This window comes from Crocuta crocuta, unplaced genomic scaffold (assembly GCF_008692635.1).
Source record: "Crocuta crocuta isolate KB4526 unplaced genomic scaffold, BGI_CrCroc_1.0 scaffold653, whole genome shotgun sequence".
Classification (NCBI taxonomy): Eukaryota; Metazoa; Chordata; class Mammalia; order Carnivora; family Hyaenidae; genus Crocuta; species Crocuta crocuta.
In genome coordinates this window covers 483,419-495,321 of record NW_027527134.1, presented here as the reverse complement: position 1 = coordinate 495,321, position 11,903 = coordinate 483,419, and positions in this window count along the sequence as shown.

Here is an 11,903-nt window from a genome sequence, read left to right as displayed (position 1 = left end):
GGTTCCGGGTCCCCGCAGGCCACTCTCCACCCCCCATGAGGGGACAGGGCCAGAGTCCTCCCTGACCCACCTCAGACCTTCCTGGGCGGTAGGCAGCCTCCCCCACGGCCCTGTCGTGGCCTCTGGGAGCAGCTCAAGGCAGGAAGGAAGTGTGGGGCCGGGAGCAGAGACCCCCACCTTGGCCAGGAAGCCGCCTGGCCCGGCATCTCAACATAGGTGGGAAGGGGGCCAGGACACAGGCCCTCAAGGGACCATTCGGCTGGGACTTCCCAGCCCACACTGCCACCTCTAGGCCGCACTGGAGAGCCACTTCGGGGCCGGACCCCGACCCCATCACCCAATCCTCAGGTAGTGAAACCAGGAAGTGGCCTGCCCGCTGCAGGCACGTGGGCGCTGCCGTCCCGGTGACCGGCCAGAGAAGAGGGATCGCAGAGGTGGGCTGGGCTTCCTACTGGGGAGGCAGGTGGGAGGCGGGCGGGCTCGGGCAGGGGACCAGAGAAGAGGTCAGGACGCCCCTGTCCCTGCCCCAGGGGAGCCCCAGCCCTGGAGCCACACCAGGCCAGGAGGCACAGCGGAGCTGGGCCCCAGCTGGAGGCCAAGGGGACAGCTCCAGCCCCGCGCCCAGCTGGCCCAGGGGACGGCCACCTCGTGTGAGCTGGACCTCTCATCACCCGGGGACAAAGTGAAAGACTCCGTCCGACGGGCGGGCGGCCGAGCCCCTTGGCGAGGGCCTCAGGCCAAGCAGAGCCGCAGCCACGGGAGACGGTGAGTTCCCCGTGGGCTCGGGGTGGGACCACAGTCGGTGGCTTCGGAGGCCCCGCCCAAGACCAAGGGTGCTAAGCTCCAGGGGCCAGGCCCTTGGTCCCCCCAGGCCTGGAGACCCAGAGAGGCAGCCAGTCCCCTCTCCTGCACCCCCGCCGCAGCGCAGCTCTCGGCCCTGGCTCTCAGCCTGAGTGTGCACGTCCTCTGTCGGGGCTGGCCGTCAGCTGCAGCACAAAACCACCTCGACGCATGCCCCATCGGCGACGGCACCGGTAAGACAGGTTACCAGGAGCCGCTAGGCATCTCCCGAGGGCAAGTCAGGAGCGCGGCCAGCCTGGGCGTGGGACGGCTGGCACAGAGGGTTCCCGTGTGACACGGACGCAGGGCAGGCGGCCCTGGCTTCCTGTCTTTTACTTTCTTGACAATGACTGTGTTGCCCTGTCATCGGAGATGGGCGGGGAGGCAGGGAGGCGTTAACGCTCTGAAGTTAGAAGGGGACAAAGGGGCACGAACCCCCAGGCCTGGCTGAGCTACTGCCCCCGGGACCCGGAGGACCCGGCGCACCCTCGCCACTGACTGGAGGAACTTTCGGGCCCAACCCGACCCCCAGCCCCTCACTCTGGCCAGCCACACGCCCAGAGAGGGTGGCCGTCCCGTCCCCGGCAGTGAGCGTAGGAAGGGAAGTGCTCAGCCAGCCCGTGGGGACTCCCCTAGCATCGGGGGTCCACCCAGAAGCCCCCACGGGGTCCTGTGTCAATTAGTGCCTGCCCTGCCTTCAGGATGGGCTTAGGCCAGGCCCGAAAGTACAAACTACGTGTCCTTTAGGGGCACGGGGGCACTGAGAAGTCTAGAGCTTTCTGGAAGCAGGGGGGGTCAAACCCCGTTCTGCCAGACAGGTAGGAAACAGCCCAGGAGGAGGGCCCTGAGGCCCGATTCCAGGTGAACCTGGTTCTCGGTCAAGGACGAGACACGCTGGCCACAGGGCAGATCCAGGGCCGAAAACCACCCAGCCTCGCCGTGCGCCCTGCCTGGGTCCTGGGGTGCCAGGGCCAGGGGGAGAGCCCTTGTCCTTCTCCACCCCCACCCCAAAACGCTGGGCCAGTGCAAAGGTGACCATCTGCCCCTCCCACGGGTGCCTGGACTCTGCCTTATTGATTTTCCGAGCCGGGTCCTTCCCCTCACGGGGTTTCAGGTGCTGATATGAAGGCGTTGAAGGCGTGGGGGAGACTCTCTGGGAGAGGTGGCGATTTGGGGCCATCTCCCTGTCCGGGCTTCAAAGCAGAGAGAGCTAGGGATTGGGGGTGAACTCAGCTCCTGGGGGCGGACCTGAGCTGGGGGGGGAAGCCCTGCAGGAAGGGCACCGCATGAGCCCCCGGGCGAACCAGCCGACACATCCTCACAGGGACCAGTTGTTTCCAGGGACAGACTACAGACTTCCTCTTGTCTCAGGCCAACGGCTGTCTCCCCCCAAGTTGTGCCACTCACTCCGTCTGCTTGCCCAGCCCCTGAAGCGGGGCAGAGGAAGTCCCCACCCCCACCCGGAGCCCGCCAGGGTCACATCCCCTCTCCCGGAAGGAAGGCGACAGAACCGCTAAGTGACAGACAGTCATGTGCTGTCTGGAAGCGAGAATGAAATGCCAGTTAGCAGCTCTGGAAGGCAGCCACCGAAGGCATTAGGCCGGAGGAGTGACCGGTCCCGGGCAGGGGGTGCTGCACTGTCCCCGGCCAGCCTCCAAGGAGAGGGCTGTGATCATACCCACTTCCCGGATGAGGAAAGCGCGTGGGGCTTACACGTGCCGGTCACCTGCCCCAGGTCACAGGGAGGGGAGCCTCTGTTCTTCCTGAAATGGCCTGGCAGCAGGAGTACCAGCCGCTGCTGCCAGGAAGCTCCCAGTCCCGCCCCAACGGGATTTCCACGCTGCCGGGAGGGGTGTCTGCAGCACCCGGCACCTCGCAGGCTTGGCCCCGGCTCCTGCCCCCACTCTGTCCCCGCCTCGAAGCCTGACGGTCAGGCCTGCCGAGTGCACGCCGCCTGGGACCCCGACGTCTGGGCACACGGAGGAGAGACACGTCCTGTGTGGGTGTGCGGGGTGACGGCGCCCCGTCCTCGAGGAGCCAGCCCGCGGCCTCGGAGGCCTGCTCCCGTGCGGAAGCCTCTTCACTTTCCGAAATGGAACTTTCAAAAGGACCCGGTCCAGACACCTGCTGTCAGAGCCTCGCCCGGCTCCCCATCAGCACCTGCTCCTGTATGTGGCCAGGCTGCGCGGTGAGCGAGTGTCAGGCTGGGCTCACCCAGCATCCTCCGGGGCCCCCGAAGCCCCTTCCCCAAGGCACTGTTCACATGGGCAGTCTTCCTGCCGGCCATCCATGCTCTACAACCATTTCCTGAGTTCGGCCCCTCGGAGTGTCCGCAATCCGCCAACCCAGGGAGATAGGATGTGGACCTCCACCTTAGAGGGCAGGAAGCCAAGGCCCGGGACCGGGGCAGTGTGGTGAGGGCCACCCCCATCCAGGCCCAACCCCAGGGCCATGCTCTCAGCCAGCGGCGGCAGGACGCCCATGCAGAGAGGGGCTCTGCCGGAGCGTGCCTCCAGTCCCCCCGCTCAGCTCTGCAGGCCCCCACCGCAGGGGTGGATGGGGCCAAGGGGACCGTGGAACACACTCCTGTGCTCAGCCGGGTGGCTGGTGAGGGGGAGGGGCCTCGGAAACATCTCCTTAGGCCTCCGTACAGAGCGGCCCCTGGGGATGTGTCGGGCCTCCACCCCAGCTGCCTGGGGAACCACCAGGCTCACCCAAGTAGAGCTGCAGGGTGAGTGGGCACTGCCCTGGAGAGCTCCCAGGCTGGGCGGGGGGAGGGGGAGGGGAGGGGGAGGACTTACCCAGCTCTGACACTCAGCCCGAGGGCGAGAATCTACTCCAGGAGACATTCAATACGTCCACCTACCCTCCCCTTCCTGGTCAAGGTCCCCACCCCACATCCAGGCTCTGCTTCAGGGAATGGGCCCCAGGGCCGCAGACGGGCGCCTGGCTGGACCCCCGGCCCCCTACATGCCCAGGCCACAGGCGGCAAAGGCTAACTTGACACTGACACCACTTCTTCAGTAAAGGCCCCAGGGGTGCTCCGGCCATGCCTGGCCCGCCCTGACGGCCCCGCTGCCCCCCACTCCCCGGGCAGAGGCCAATGGCCTCAGCGGCCCCCCCGCCTGTGCCTCCCCACCCAGGTAGGCTATGACCCCCCCACTCTACCCCCAGCCAGAGCTCAGTCCAGTCTCTGTCCTCCGCACCCCAGATACCTCACTGGCCTGAGATTCCCCCCGGGATCCTCAACCGTCCAGATGGGAAACAGATGTCCCCGGTCCCACGCACTTGCTCAGGGGCCATTTTAAAAGTTTACCCTCCAGCATCTACTTGAGAAACACGCTGTCCACCAGATGTTGTCACGGCCCCTCCTGGGAAGGGGTGAGCGGCCGGCGGCGGCACAGCAGGGTGGAGGGGCCCAGGAGGGTACCAGTCGCTGCCCAGGGGAGGCAGAGCAGGGCCTGAGAGGGGTTCCTGCACCCGTTCGGGCCCCTCCCCGACTCCAACACGGACAGGAAGGGAAAACAATGCCACAGCACGACCAGTTAGACAGGCAGTTACCACCCAGGTCAGGAAAACACAACTCACAAGTCAGCAGCCCGGAGCCCCTGAGACCCTCCTGCACCCAGAGGCGACCATCCTGTGGACACCTCTTTCCCAGGTGGGTGTCCGAGCCCAGACCTAAGCCCAGACCTCACATCCACCCAGCCCCCTGCCCGGCGCCAACTCGAAGGCCGCCGCAGCCCCGCTCCCCTCAAAGCTTCCACAGCCTCCCGGGCGAGGCCGGGCTGCAGGCGGGGTCCGGGTGAGGGGTACAGCGGGGTCAGCCCCACGGAGCGCGGCCACCGCGGTGCGGGCACCCAGCACGCGGGCCGCACTGTGCTGATGCGCTTCCTGTGTGAGCCCCGCGGCGGCCCGGACCCTCCCGGCGGACCCGGGGGCGGCGGCGGCNCCCTGCCCCCCTGGAGCAGGCGCTGGGCCCGGGGTCAGACCCGCTTGCGGCCCACCCGCGCGCCTGAGCCCAGGACTGGCCGGCGCAGGAAGCCGGGGCTTGTGGCCAGCGGCACCCTGGGAAGAACCTCCTCGTCTTTCGTCCTCCCTCAGGCGCTTTGGACAATCCTAGGAGGCTCCCTGGAGGAAGTGATGCACCAGAGATGGCGATACCAAGAGAGCTCCAGGGGTCGGCACTCTGGGTGGGTGATGAGAGTCAGCCGGCAGGGCCGGAAGAGCTTGGAACAGGATTCCAGGCAGCCAAGCCCTTGTCTCATGGTAAGAGGGAGTTGTTGAGTGCTGTGAGAGGTGTCTGTGTTTGGAGAGGTCACTGAGAGGGTGACTCTGGACCCGTGTTAAATGACAAGGGGACCCAAGCCACTAGGAAGGGAGCCCCCAAATACTGTGTGTCCTGTGCACACCCCGGTGGTGCCAGCCCCACCGCCCAAGGCGTGGCGGCCGGGCTCTGCTGCCTTCATCCGCTGGGCTGACGAGGGTGGAAAGGGACTTTCTCCCCAGGGGACAGAGCAAAGCCGTGACCAGGTGACACGCGGACACATTCTGTATGCACGTAGCGCTAGCACAAATCACTACTGACTACTTGAAACATGGCCAGTGCCACGGCCACGGAACCGCATTTTTCACTGCACTTCCCCTCCGTGGCTTCGTGTAGACGCAGCTTACTCCTCCGTGCTCCCACTTGTGCAGTTTCCTTGGTGGCCGATTTAAAAATCTGCTCTGGCCTCATGCGTGGACGAGAGCTCCAAGCGCATGTTCGTACCCAGGCTTGGGTGTGTGCACGTCCAGGTGACCCTGTAACAGGAGGAGCTCGAGTCCTTACCGGGGGGTCCGCCGGGATTCCTTTTGCTGGAAAGGAGGCAGAGCAGGTCTCCGGGATGCCGAGCGCACCCTGCTCTCCCCTCCGCTGCCTGCCGCCCACACTGATGGGGACATTCCCTGCCACCGCTGTGGGCTGAGTCCTGAGAAACGCCTCCCCTGGGCCCCCTGGGAAGGGGAGCAGAGGGGACCATGAGGCGGGTGGGGGGCAGAACCTCACACACTGTGCCCTTGGCCCACCGGCCCCCAAGACAGGCCGTCCGGCCACCAGCTCTGTGCCCAGGCAGAGGCTTCGGCTATTTAGGGGCCCCGCCTGTGTGACGGGTGCTCTTCCAGATGCTGGCTCTGGGGACTGGGCAGCGGGGACTCCTTCCCTCAAGGGCCTTGGAAACCGGTGAAGGTGACAGATGCCACCCACAATGATCGTGTCAATGCCAGGAAGGGAGTGAATTCCCAGCATAATTTAAAGACAGTAACGGTGAGGCGCTTTCCTGGCCCCGGGGGCCTGGAGGGGTCCACAGTGGACCCCGGCCTCGCAGACCCTGCAGACGGAGAGGGAGGCGCGTTCCAGGCAAAGGGGGACAAGGTTGGGCGGAGAGAAAGGAAGCCAGGGGGTGGGAGCACAAAGCGGGAAGAGGGCTAGATCCAGAGGTGGGGGGCAGGTGGGGGACCGGGGGCCGGCACTCGGGTCTGAAGCCGGGAACGGAGCTGCGTTAGATCCTGACTGCCTAGGAGTGACTGCAGGTCTCTGCACAGGCCCGGCTCCATGTCGGATGGGGACACGGGTGTCGGCCGGCTCGGGGACCGGCACCACAGGCACCTGGGGCTCACCGGGAAAATGGGCTGTGAGGGTTTTGGGGCCCCCTCTCGGTGCCCGGCACAGGCGGGCTGCCCCCCAGGGCCACTTCTGAAGTGCGCTGCCCAGTGGCCCACCAACTTGACCTTGTGGGGACGGCAGGGACCCCCCAGCAGTGTATGGGGGCCTTCCAGAGACACGGTGGTGGGAGATTTGTGTTACAGACTGGCTCAGGTGGGCGGGCGGCCCGGGGGGCCCCATGGGATCCACAGGCGAGGGGCCAGGAAGGCTGGTGCTGTGGGTCAGTCTGAGCCTGAAGGCCTGAGAACCAGGAGGCCAGCGGCGAAGGTCCCAGCCTGAGGACCAGAGGAGACGAGGTGAGATGTCCCAGCTCAAGGGGGGAGGCAGGGAAAGGGGCAGATTCCTCCTTCCCCCGCCTTCAGGTCTGCCCAGGCCTCAGGGGGCTCCCCACACCCCGCGCTGGGGACGGCTGTCTGTTGTGCCGACTCCACCGATTCGCCCCCAGAAATGATGTGCAGTCTGGCCACCCTGCAGCCAGTCGCCCTGACACACAACATTGACGTCACGGGCGGCAGTGACACAAACATGCTGGTGTGATGGGGGCAGGTGGGTGCCCGGCGGGGGTGGGGGGTCGTGTCCCAAGAACGGCTTCCTTCTGGCTCCAGGCTGCACGGATCAGCATCCCAAGGGGCTAGAGAACAGGGTCCGGCTCGTGCCCTGAGAGGGGCTGGCTGCCCTGAGGGCAGGTGAGGCTGCTGGGGTGAGAGGGAGGCCATGTGCTGCGCAGCCTGATGGGAAGAGCCAGCCTTTGCCTCCCCGCCCCCTGGGTGTGGCTCTGAGCTTCCTCAGTTTCCCCATCTGTGGCGGTGTTGCTGCAGGTGTTCTTGGGTGAGAGAATTCGAGGTCACGCCCGCGCCCAGGCAGGCGGCGCAGGGCCTGGCCCCGGGGGAGGCAGGAGGTAGCTTCCTCCTTCAGGCTGTTGGACTAGAGGCTTCTCGAAGGGCACAACTCCAAGGGCCAGAGTCATGGCTCCGTGGAGCACACTTCCTGCTGGGGGAGTCTCTGAACCCCCCTCCTGTGCCTTGATTTCCTGTGGCAATGAAGGAAGGCCGCCCAGATGAAGCCCGCAGGCTGTCCATACAGCGTGTGCCCCGCGAGGGAGTTGGTGACCATCCCTGCACTTGGCAGAGACAGGCCCAGAGGGGAACAGCTTTACATTCAAAAGAAAGGAAGAAAGAAAGAGTTTAGCATCGGGAAAAGTGACCAGTGTGTTGACCACATGCACCAGTGATGGCCAGTATGGAAATGGAGTCACGGAGGCTTAACGGCAAACGGAACAAAATACCCAAGAATGAATTCAGTAAAGGCCGTGTAACACTCACACGTGCAACGTTACAAAACATCGTCAAGAGGAAATAAAGCCCGTCGCACTGAGTGGAAAGATACCCAGTGTTCCCAGACTTGATGCTGTTGAAATACCTGAACTCCCCAGTTTAAAAAAAAAAATTTTGATGTTTATTTTTGAGAGCGAGACAGAGCGTGAGCAGAGGAGGGGCAGAGAGAGAGGAAGACACAGAATCAGAAGCAGCTCCAGGCTCCGAGCTGTTAGCACAGAGCCCGACGTGGGGCTTGAGCCCACAGACTGAGATCATGAGCTGAGCCGAAGTCGGCCGCTTCACCAAGTGAGCCACCCAGGCACCCCATGACCTGGCCAAAATTTAAAGCTTGGGCGGGTCAAAGGATATTGGCAAGGATAGACAGCCCACGACATGGGAAAAAATATTTGTAAATCATAGATGTGATGAGAGATAAGTGTCCAGTCCACGCAAAGAACTTTTAACTACGCCCCAAATAACCCCCCATAAAAACCGGACGAGGGACCTGAATGTGTGCATTTTTTCAAAGCACACAGTGCGAGGGGAGGTCACACACGTAGTCAGGGAAGCTGATCAGAAGCAGGATGAGGCATAGCCTCTGCCCCCAGGGTGGGAAAGACAGACAGTGACAAGTGTTTACAAGGGTGTGACACTTGCAGCTGCTGGAGATGCAAGTGGTGCAGCAGCCTCCAAACGCCAGCCACGGGACGCCGGCCACGGAACGCAGACTGGCAGTTCCTCCTGATGCTAAACATAGAGTACCTGTGGGACCCGGCGCTTCCCCATCGGGGCGCTTCATGAGAAACGGAGAGTTGGGTGCTCACAAAAGTGTGCACATGATGGCTGAGGGGGACACGGCTCCGCCCCTGGGCAGACGAGTGTGGTCCGGCGAACTCCGGTCCATACACAACCCAAGTGTCACTGGCCACAAAACGAAATGAAATGTACACGGCTGAACCCAGAGAAACCCTGAGGACTTTGTGGCGGGAGAGAGTATGGGGCCAGACACCGCGGGGGCCGCTCACTGTTTGATCCCATTCATGACACATGTCCAGAAGGGGCAGATCCGCGGGCAGAAGGATTCGCGCTCATCTGGGACTGGGGGGGGGGTCGGAGCCCACCAGACGCCCCTGAACTGTACCTTTTCAATGAGTGACTTTTACGGTGTGTGAGTTATATCTCCTAAAGCTGACAACGGGGAAGCTTCAGGTGTGTCCTGATCAGAGGCTGTCAGCCTTGGGGGGTGGGGGGCGGAAGTGGCCAGCCGGGAGCGAGCGCCCCATGCCATTGGTTTGGGAGGCGTATCCAGCTTTCTCTGGCGCTTGCAAAATAGGGAAATGGGCAGAAATGGAGAAGTGGTGGCTCGGGTGGACTGAAAACGGTACGTTGGGGTGAAAGCGTGTCTTTCTGAGCTCTGAAGCTTATTTGAGTTTAGGAACGCCCAGGCTGGGGCAGCCTGGATCGGGGCTGGGGACGCCCAGGCCACGGGGCCCTGTCTTCTGCATGCAGCAGACACAGGGAGAAAGGCGGCTGAAGGTGAAGGCAGAGATCGGGGTGATGGCTCTACTGACCGGCCCAGGAGCCCCACAGGTGGCCAGCAGTGGGGGGAGGCGCCTGGACCAGATCCTCCCTCGTCCACACCTGGCTCTGGCCCTGGCCTGTGGCATGAGGTCACGGCCGCCCCGGGGGACTGTGTGTCACGGGCAGTGCTGCCCGGTGACGACCAGTCCAAAGGGGCCTGGACACAGTGCTCAACACCCTTCCAGAAGTCCTCTGTGGTGGCCTGATCGGACCCTGGCCGAGGCAACATCCTGACGGGGACGCCCAGAGGCCCAAGGCAGGAGCCACCACAAAGCACTATGGAAACATTTAGAAAGTTACCAAGCAGCGTGGGCGTGCCAGTGCCCACCCCACACAGAACGCCGGGCCTGGGGGGAGAAGGCAGTCACGGCCGGGCAGGGTGTGTCAGCCAGCGAGGGGTCTGGACACGTCCTTGGGGTTTGGTGGGGAGCTGGCTGAGGTTCCCCGAAAAAGAGCCTGCGGGACAGATGTCCAGGCCAGACTGTCGTGGGGAGGACTCGGGGCAGCCGAGGGGGGGACCGGATGCAGGCGTGTGGCCCCACAAACGGCTTCGTGCCGCGGTGCATCCTTGGAGCCAAGGTGGCCTTGATTGAAGCTGGACGCGTTCTGCCTGCATCATTCGTCGGTACGGACTGTCCCCAGGGGCGAACCTCGGTGGCCCAGGTCCCCTTGGCGCTGGGCATTTCCCGGAGAGGGACAGCGGATGACCGCCCTCCCCCGGCCCTGGACTCAGGGCCACAGCCAACACGCTCCCCGCGCCCTGTCCCCTCCCTCTGCCGAGGTGTCACCAGCGAGGGTCTGAGCCCCTGGTCCCCACTCCCTTCTCAAAGGGCTGCTTCCCTCCGGGGGGGGGGACACCGAGGGACCCCTGTCGTGTGACGTGGCCCACTTGTTCCTGCCGGTCACGGCCACGCCCCTGCCGGTGCCCAGACTCGTCCTGCCTGCGGCGGGTGTCGGACAAACCACACGAAGTGACAGGGTGGCGGCTGTCGCCCAGAGGTCAGTCGGACCCCTGCTGCACCCCCTCCAGCCCACACGGCCTGGCGCGGACAGGGCGGCGCGTGCAGGTCCTGGGTGGGTCACTGGCTGGGAGGTGGGCTGCACCCCTGCTAACACCCCTTGGTCCCAGTCCTGTTGAGGACAGAGTGCTGGTGCCCACTGATTTGGGGTGGACACTGCATTCGGCATCGTGACCCCCCCATCCTCAGGGTATCCCCCCACCCCCACGAGCTGGGGCATCAGCCAAGCTTTCCAAAGGCTGTCCCAGAGCTCTGTGGGCCTGGCCGCTTCCGAGGGGCGTGGCCTCCACGGGGTCCCGTGCCCACGGCCGCACCTCCCGACACTCGGTAAATGCAGTCCCTGGGCCCGGGGCACTCGTCCCACACTGCAGACCCTCATCAGGTGGGGCAGGCTGAGCGTCTGGGCTCAGGGAAGACCCACGGGGCCTGAGTGTCCGTTCGCTGAAGGCGCGTGGCTGCCCCTTACAGGCCGGGGTCCCTGGCGTGCCCGGCTGGCCTGCAGAGGGCTCAGCGGCTTCCTCAAGGGATGGTGTCATTGTGGGTTGTGGCCTGTGGCTGGCGGGTTGGACAACGTGCCGCAGCCACCACTGGGCCATCCTTCTTGGCAGCGGCTTCCTCAGCCATCAGCAAGGCACTCTGCTCATGGGCCCCGTGGGGCAGCATGTGAGTGGCCGGGGTCAGAGACCATTCTGTCTACTGTTGCCCAGGGCCCCTCGGTGGACACAGACCTGTGCTCCCACCACCCTTGCCTGTCACAGCTGCTGCTGGAGGTCCCCTGTGCGCTCCCTGCCCAGGGCCGTGGCCCCCCAGACAGAGATGCCCAGGATGCCTTCACGATGGGGGAGGGACAGAACCTTTCGGGAGGTCCCTGGCCGCGAGCCGTGTCCTGAGCCCGTCCCAACGGGCCTGGCGAAGAGGCGGCGGCCGGCCCAGCAGCTGTGAGTCGTCTGCTGCCCCGGTGGGATTTGCGTTGGCCACCACTCTCCGGAGAAGCAGACCAGCAGGAGACGCATCACAGGGACTTGGCCCCTGTGGTCACGGAGGCTGCAGGCCCCACGGTCAGCGGCTGCAGGCCTGAGCCCAGGAGGGCCCGCCGTGCACGGAACTGGCCGGGCGTGGAGGCCGGAGACCAGGACGTGGGCAGAGAGGGTGGCGGAGACGGCAGCAAACTGCCTTCCAAACGTTTGTCTCCTCCACACGCACACGGAATAACCAAAAAGCCCTCGTTTCACCTGAATGATGCCTCTAAACAACCTGGGTCCAATCGGGGTGCTGAGGGCTCCGGACTTCAACACAGGAGTCGGGGGCAGAGTTCAGCTGGTGACAGGGTGTCCGCTCCCAGCCTCCTCAGCACACAGCTTTGGCATCTTGTGATGGTACAGGCAGAGCGGGACCCATGGCCACCTGCTCCCCCCCCCCCCCCCCCCCCCGCGGCCCGGCCGT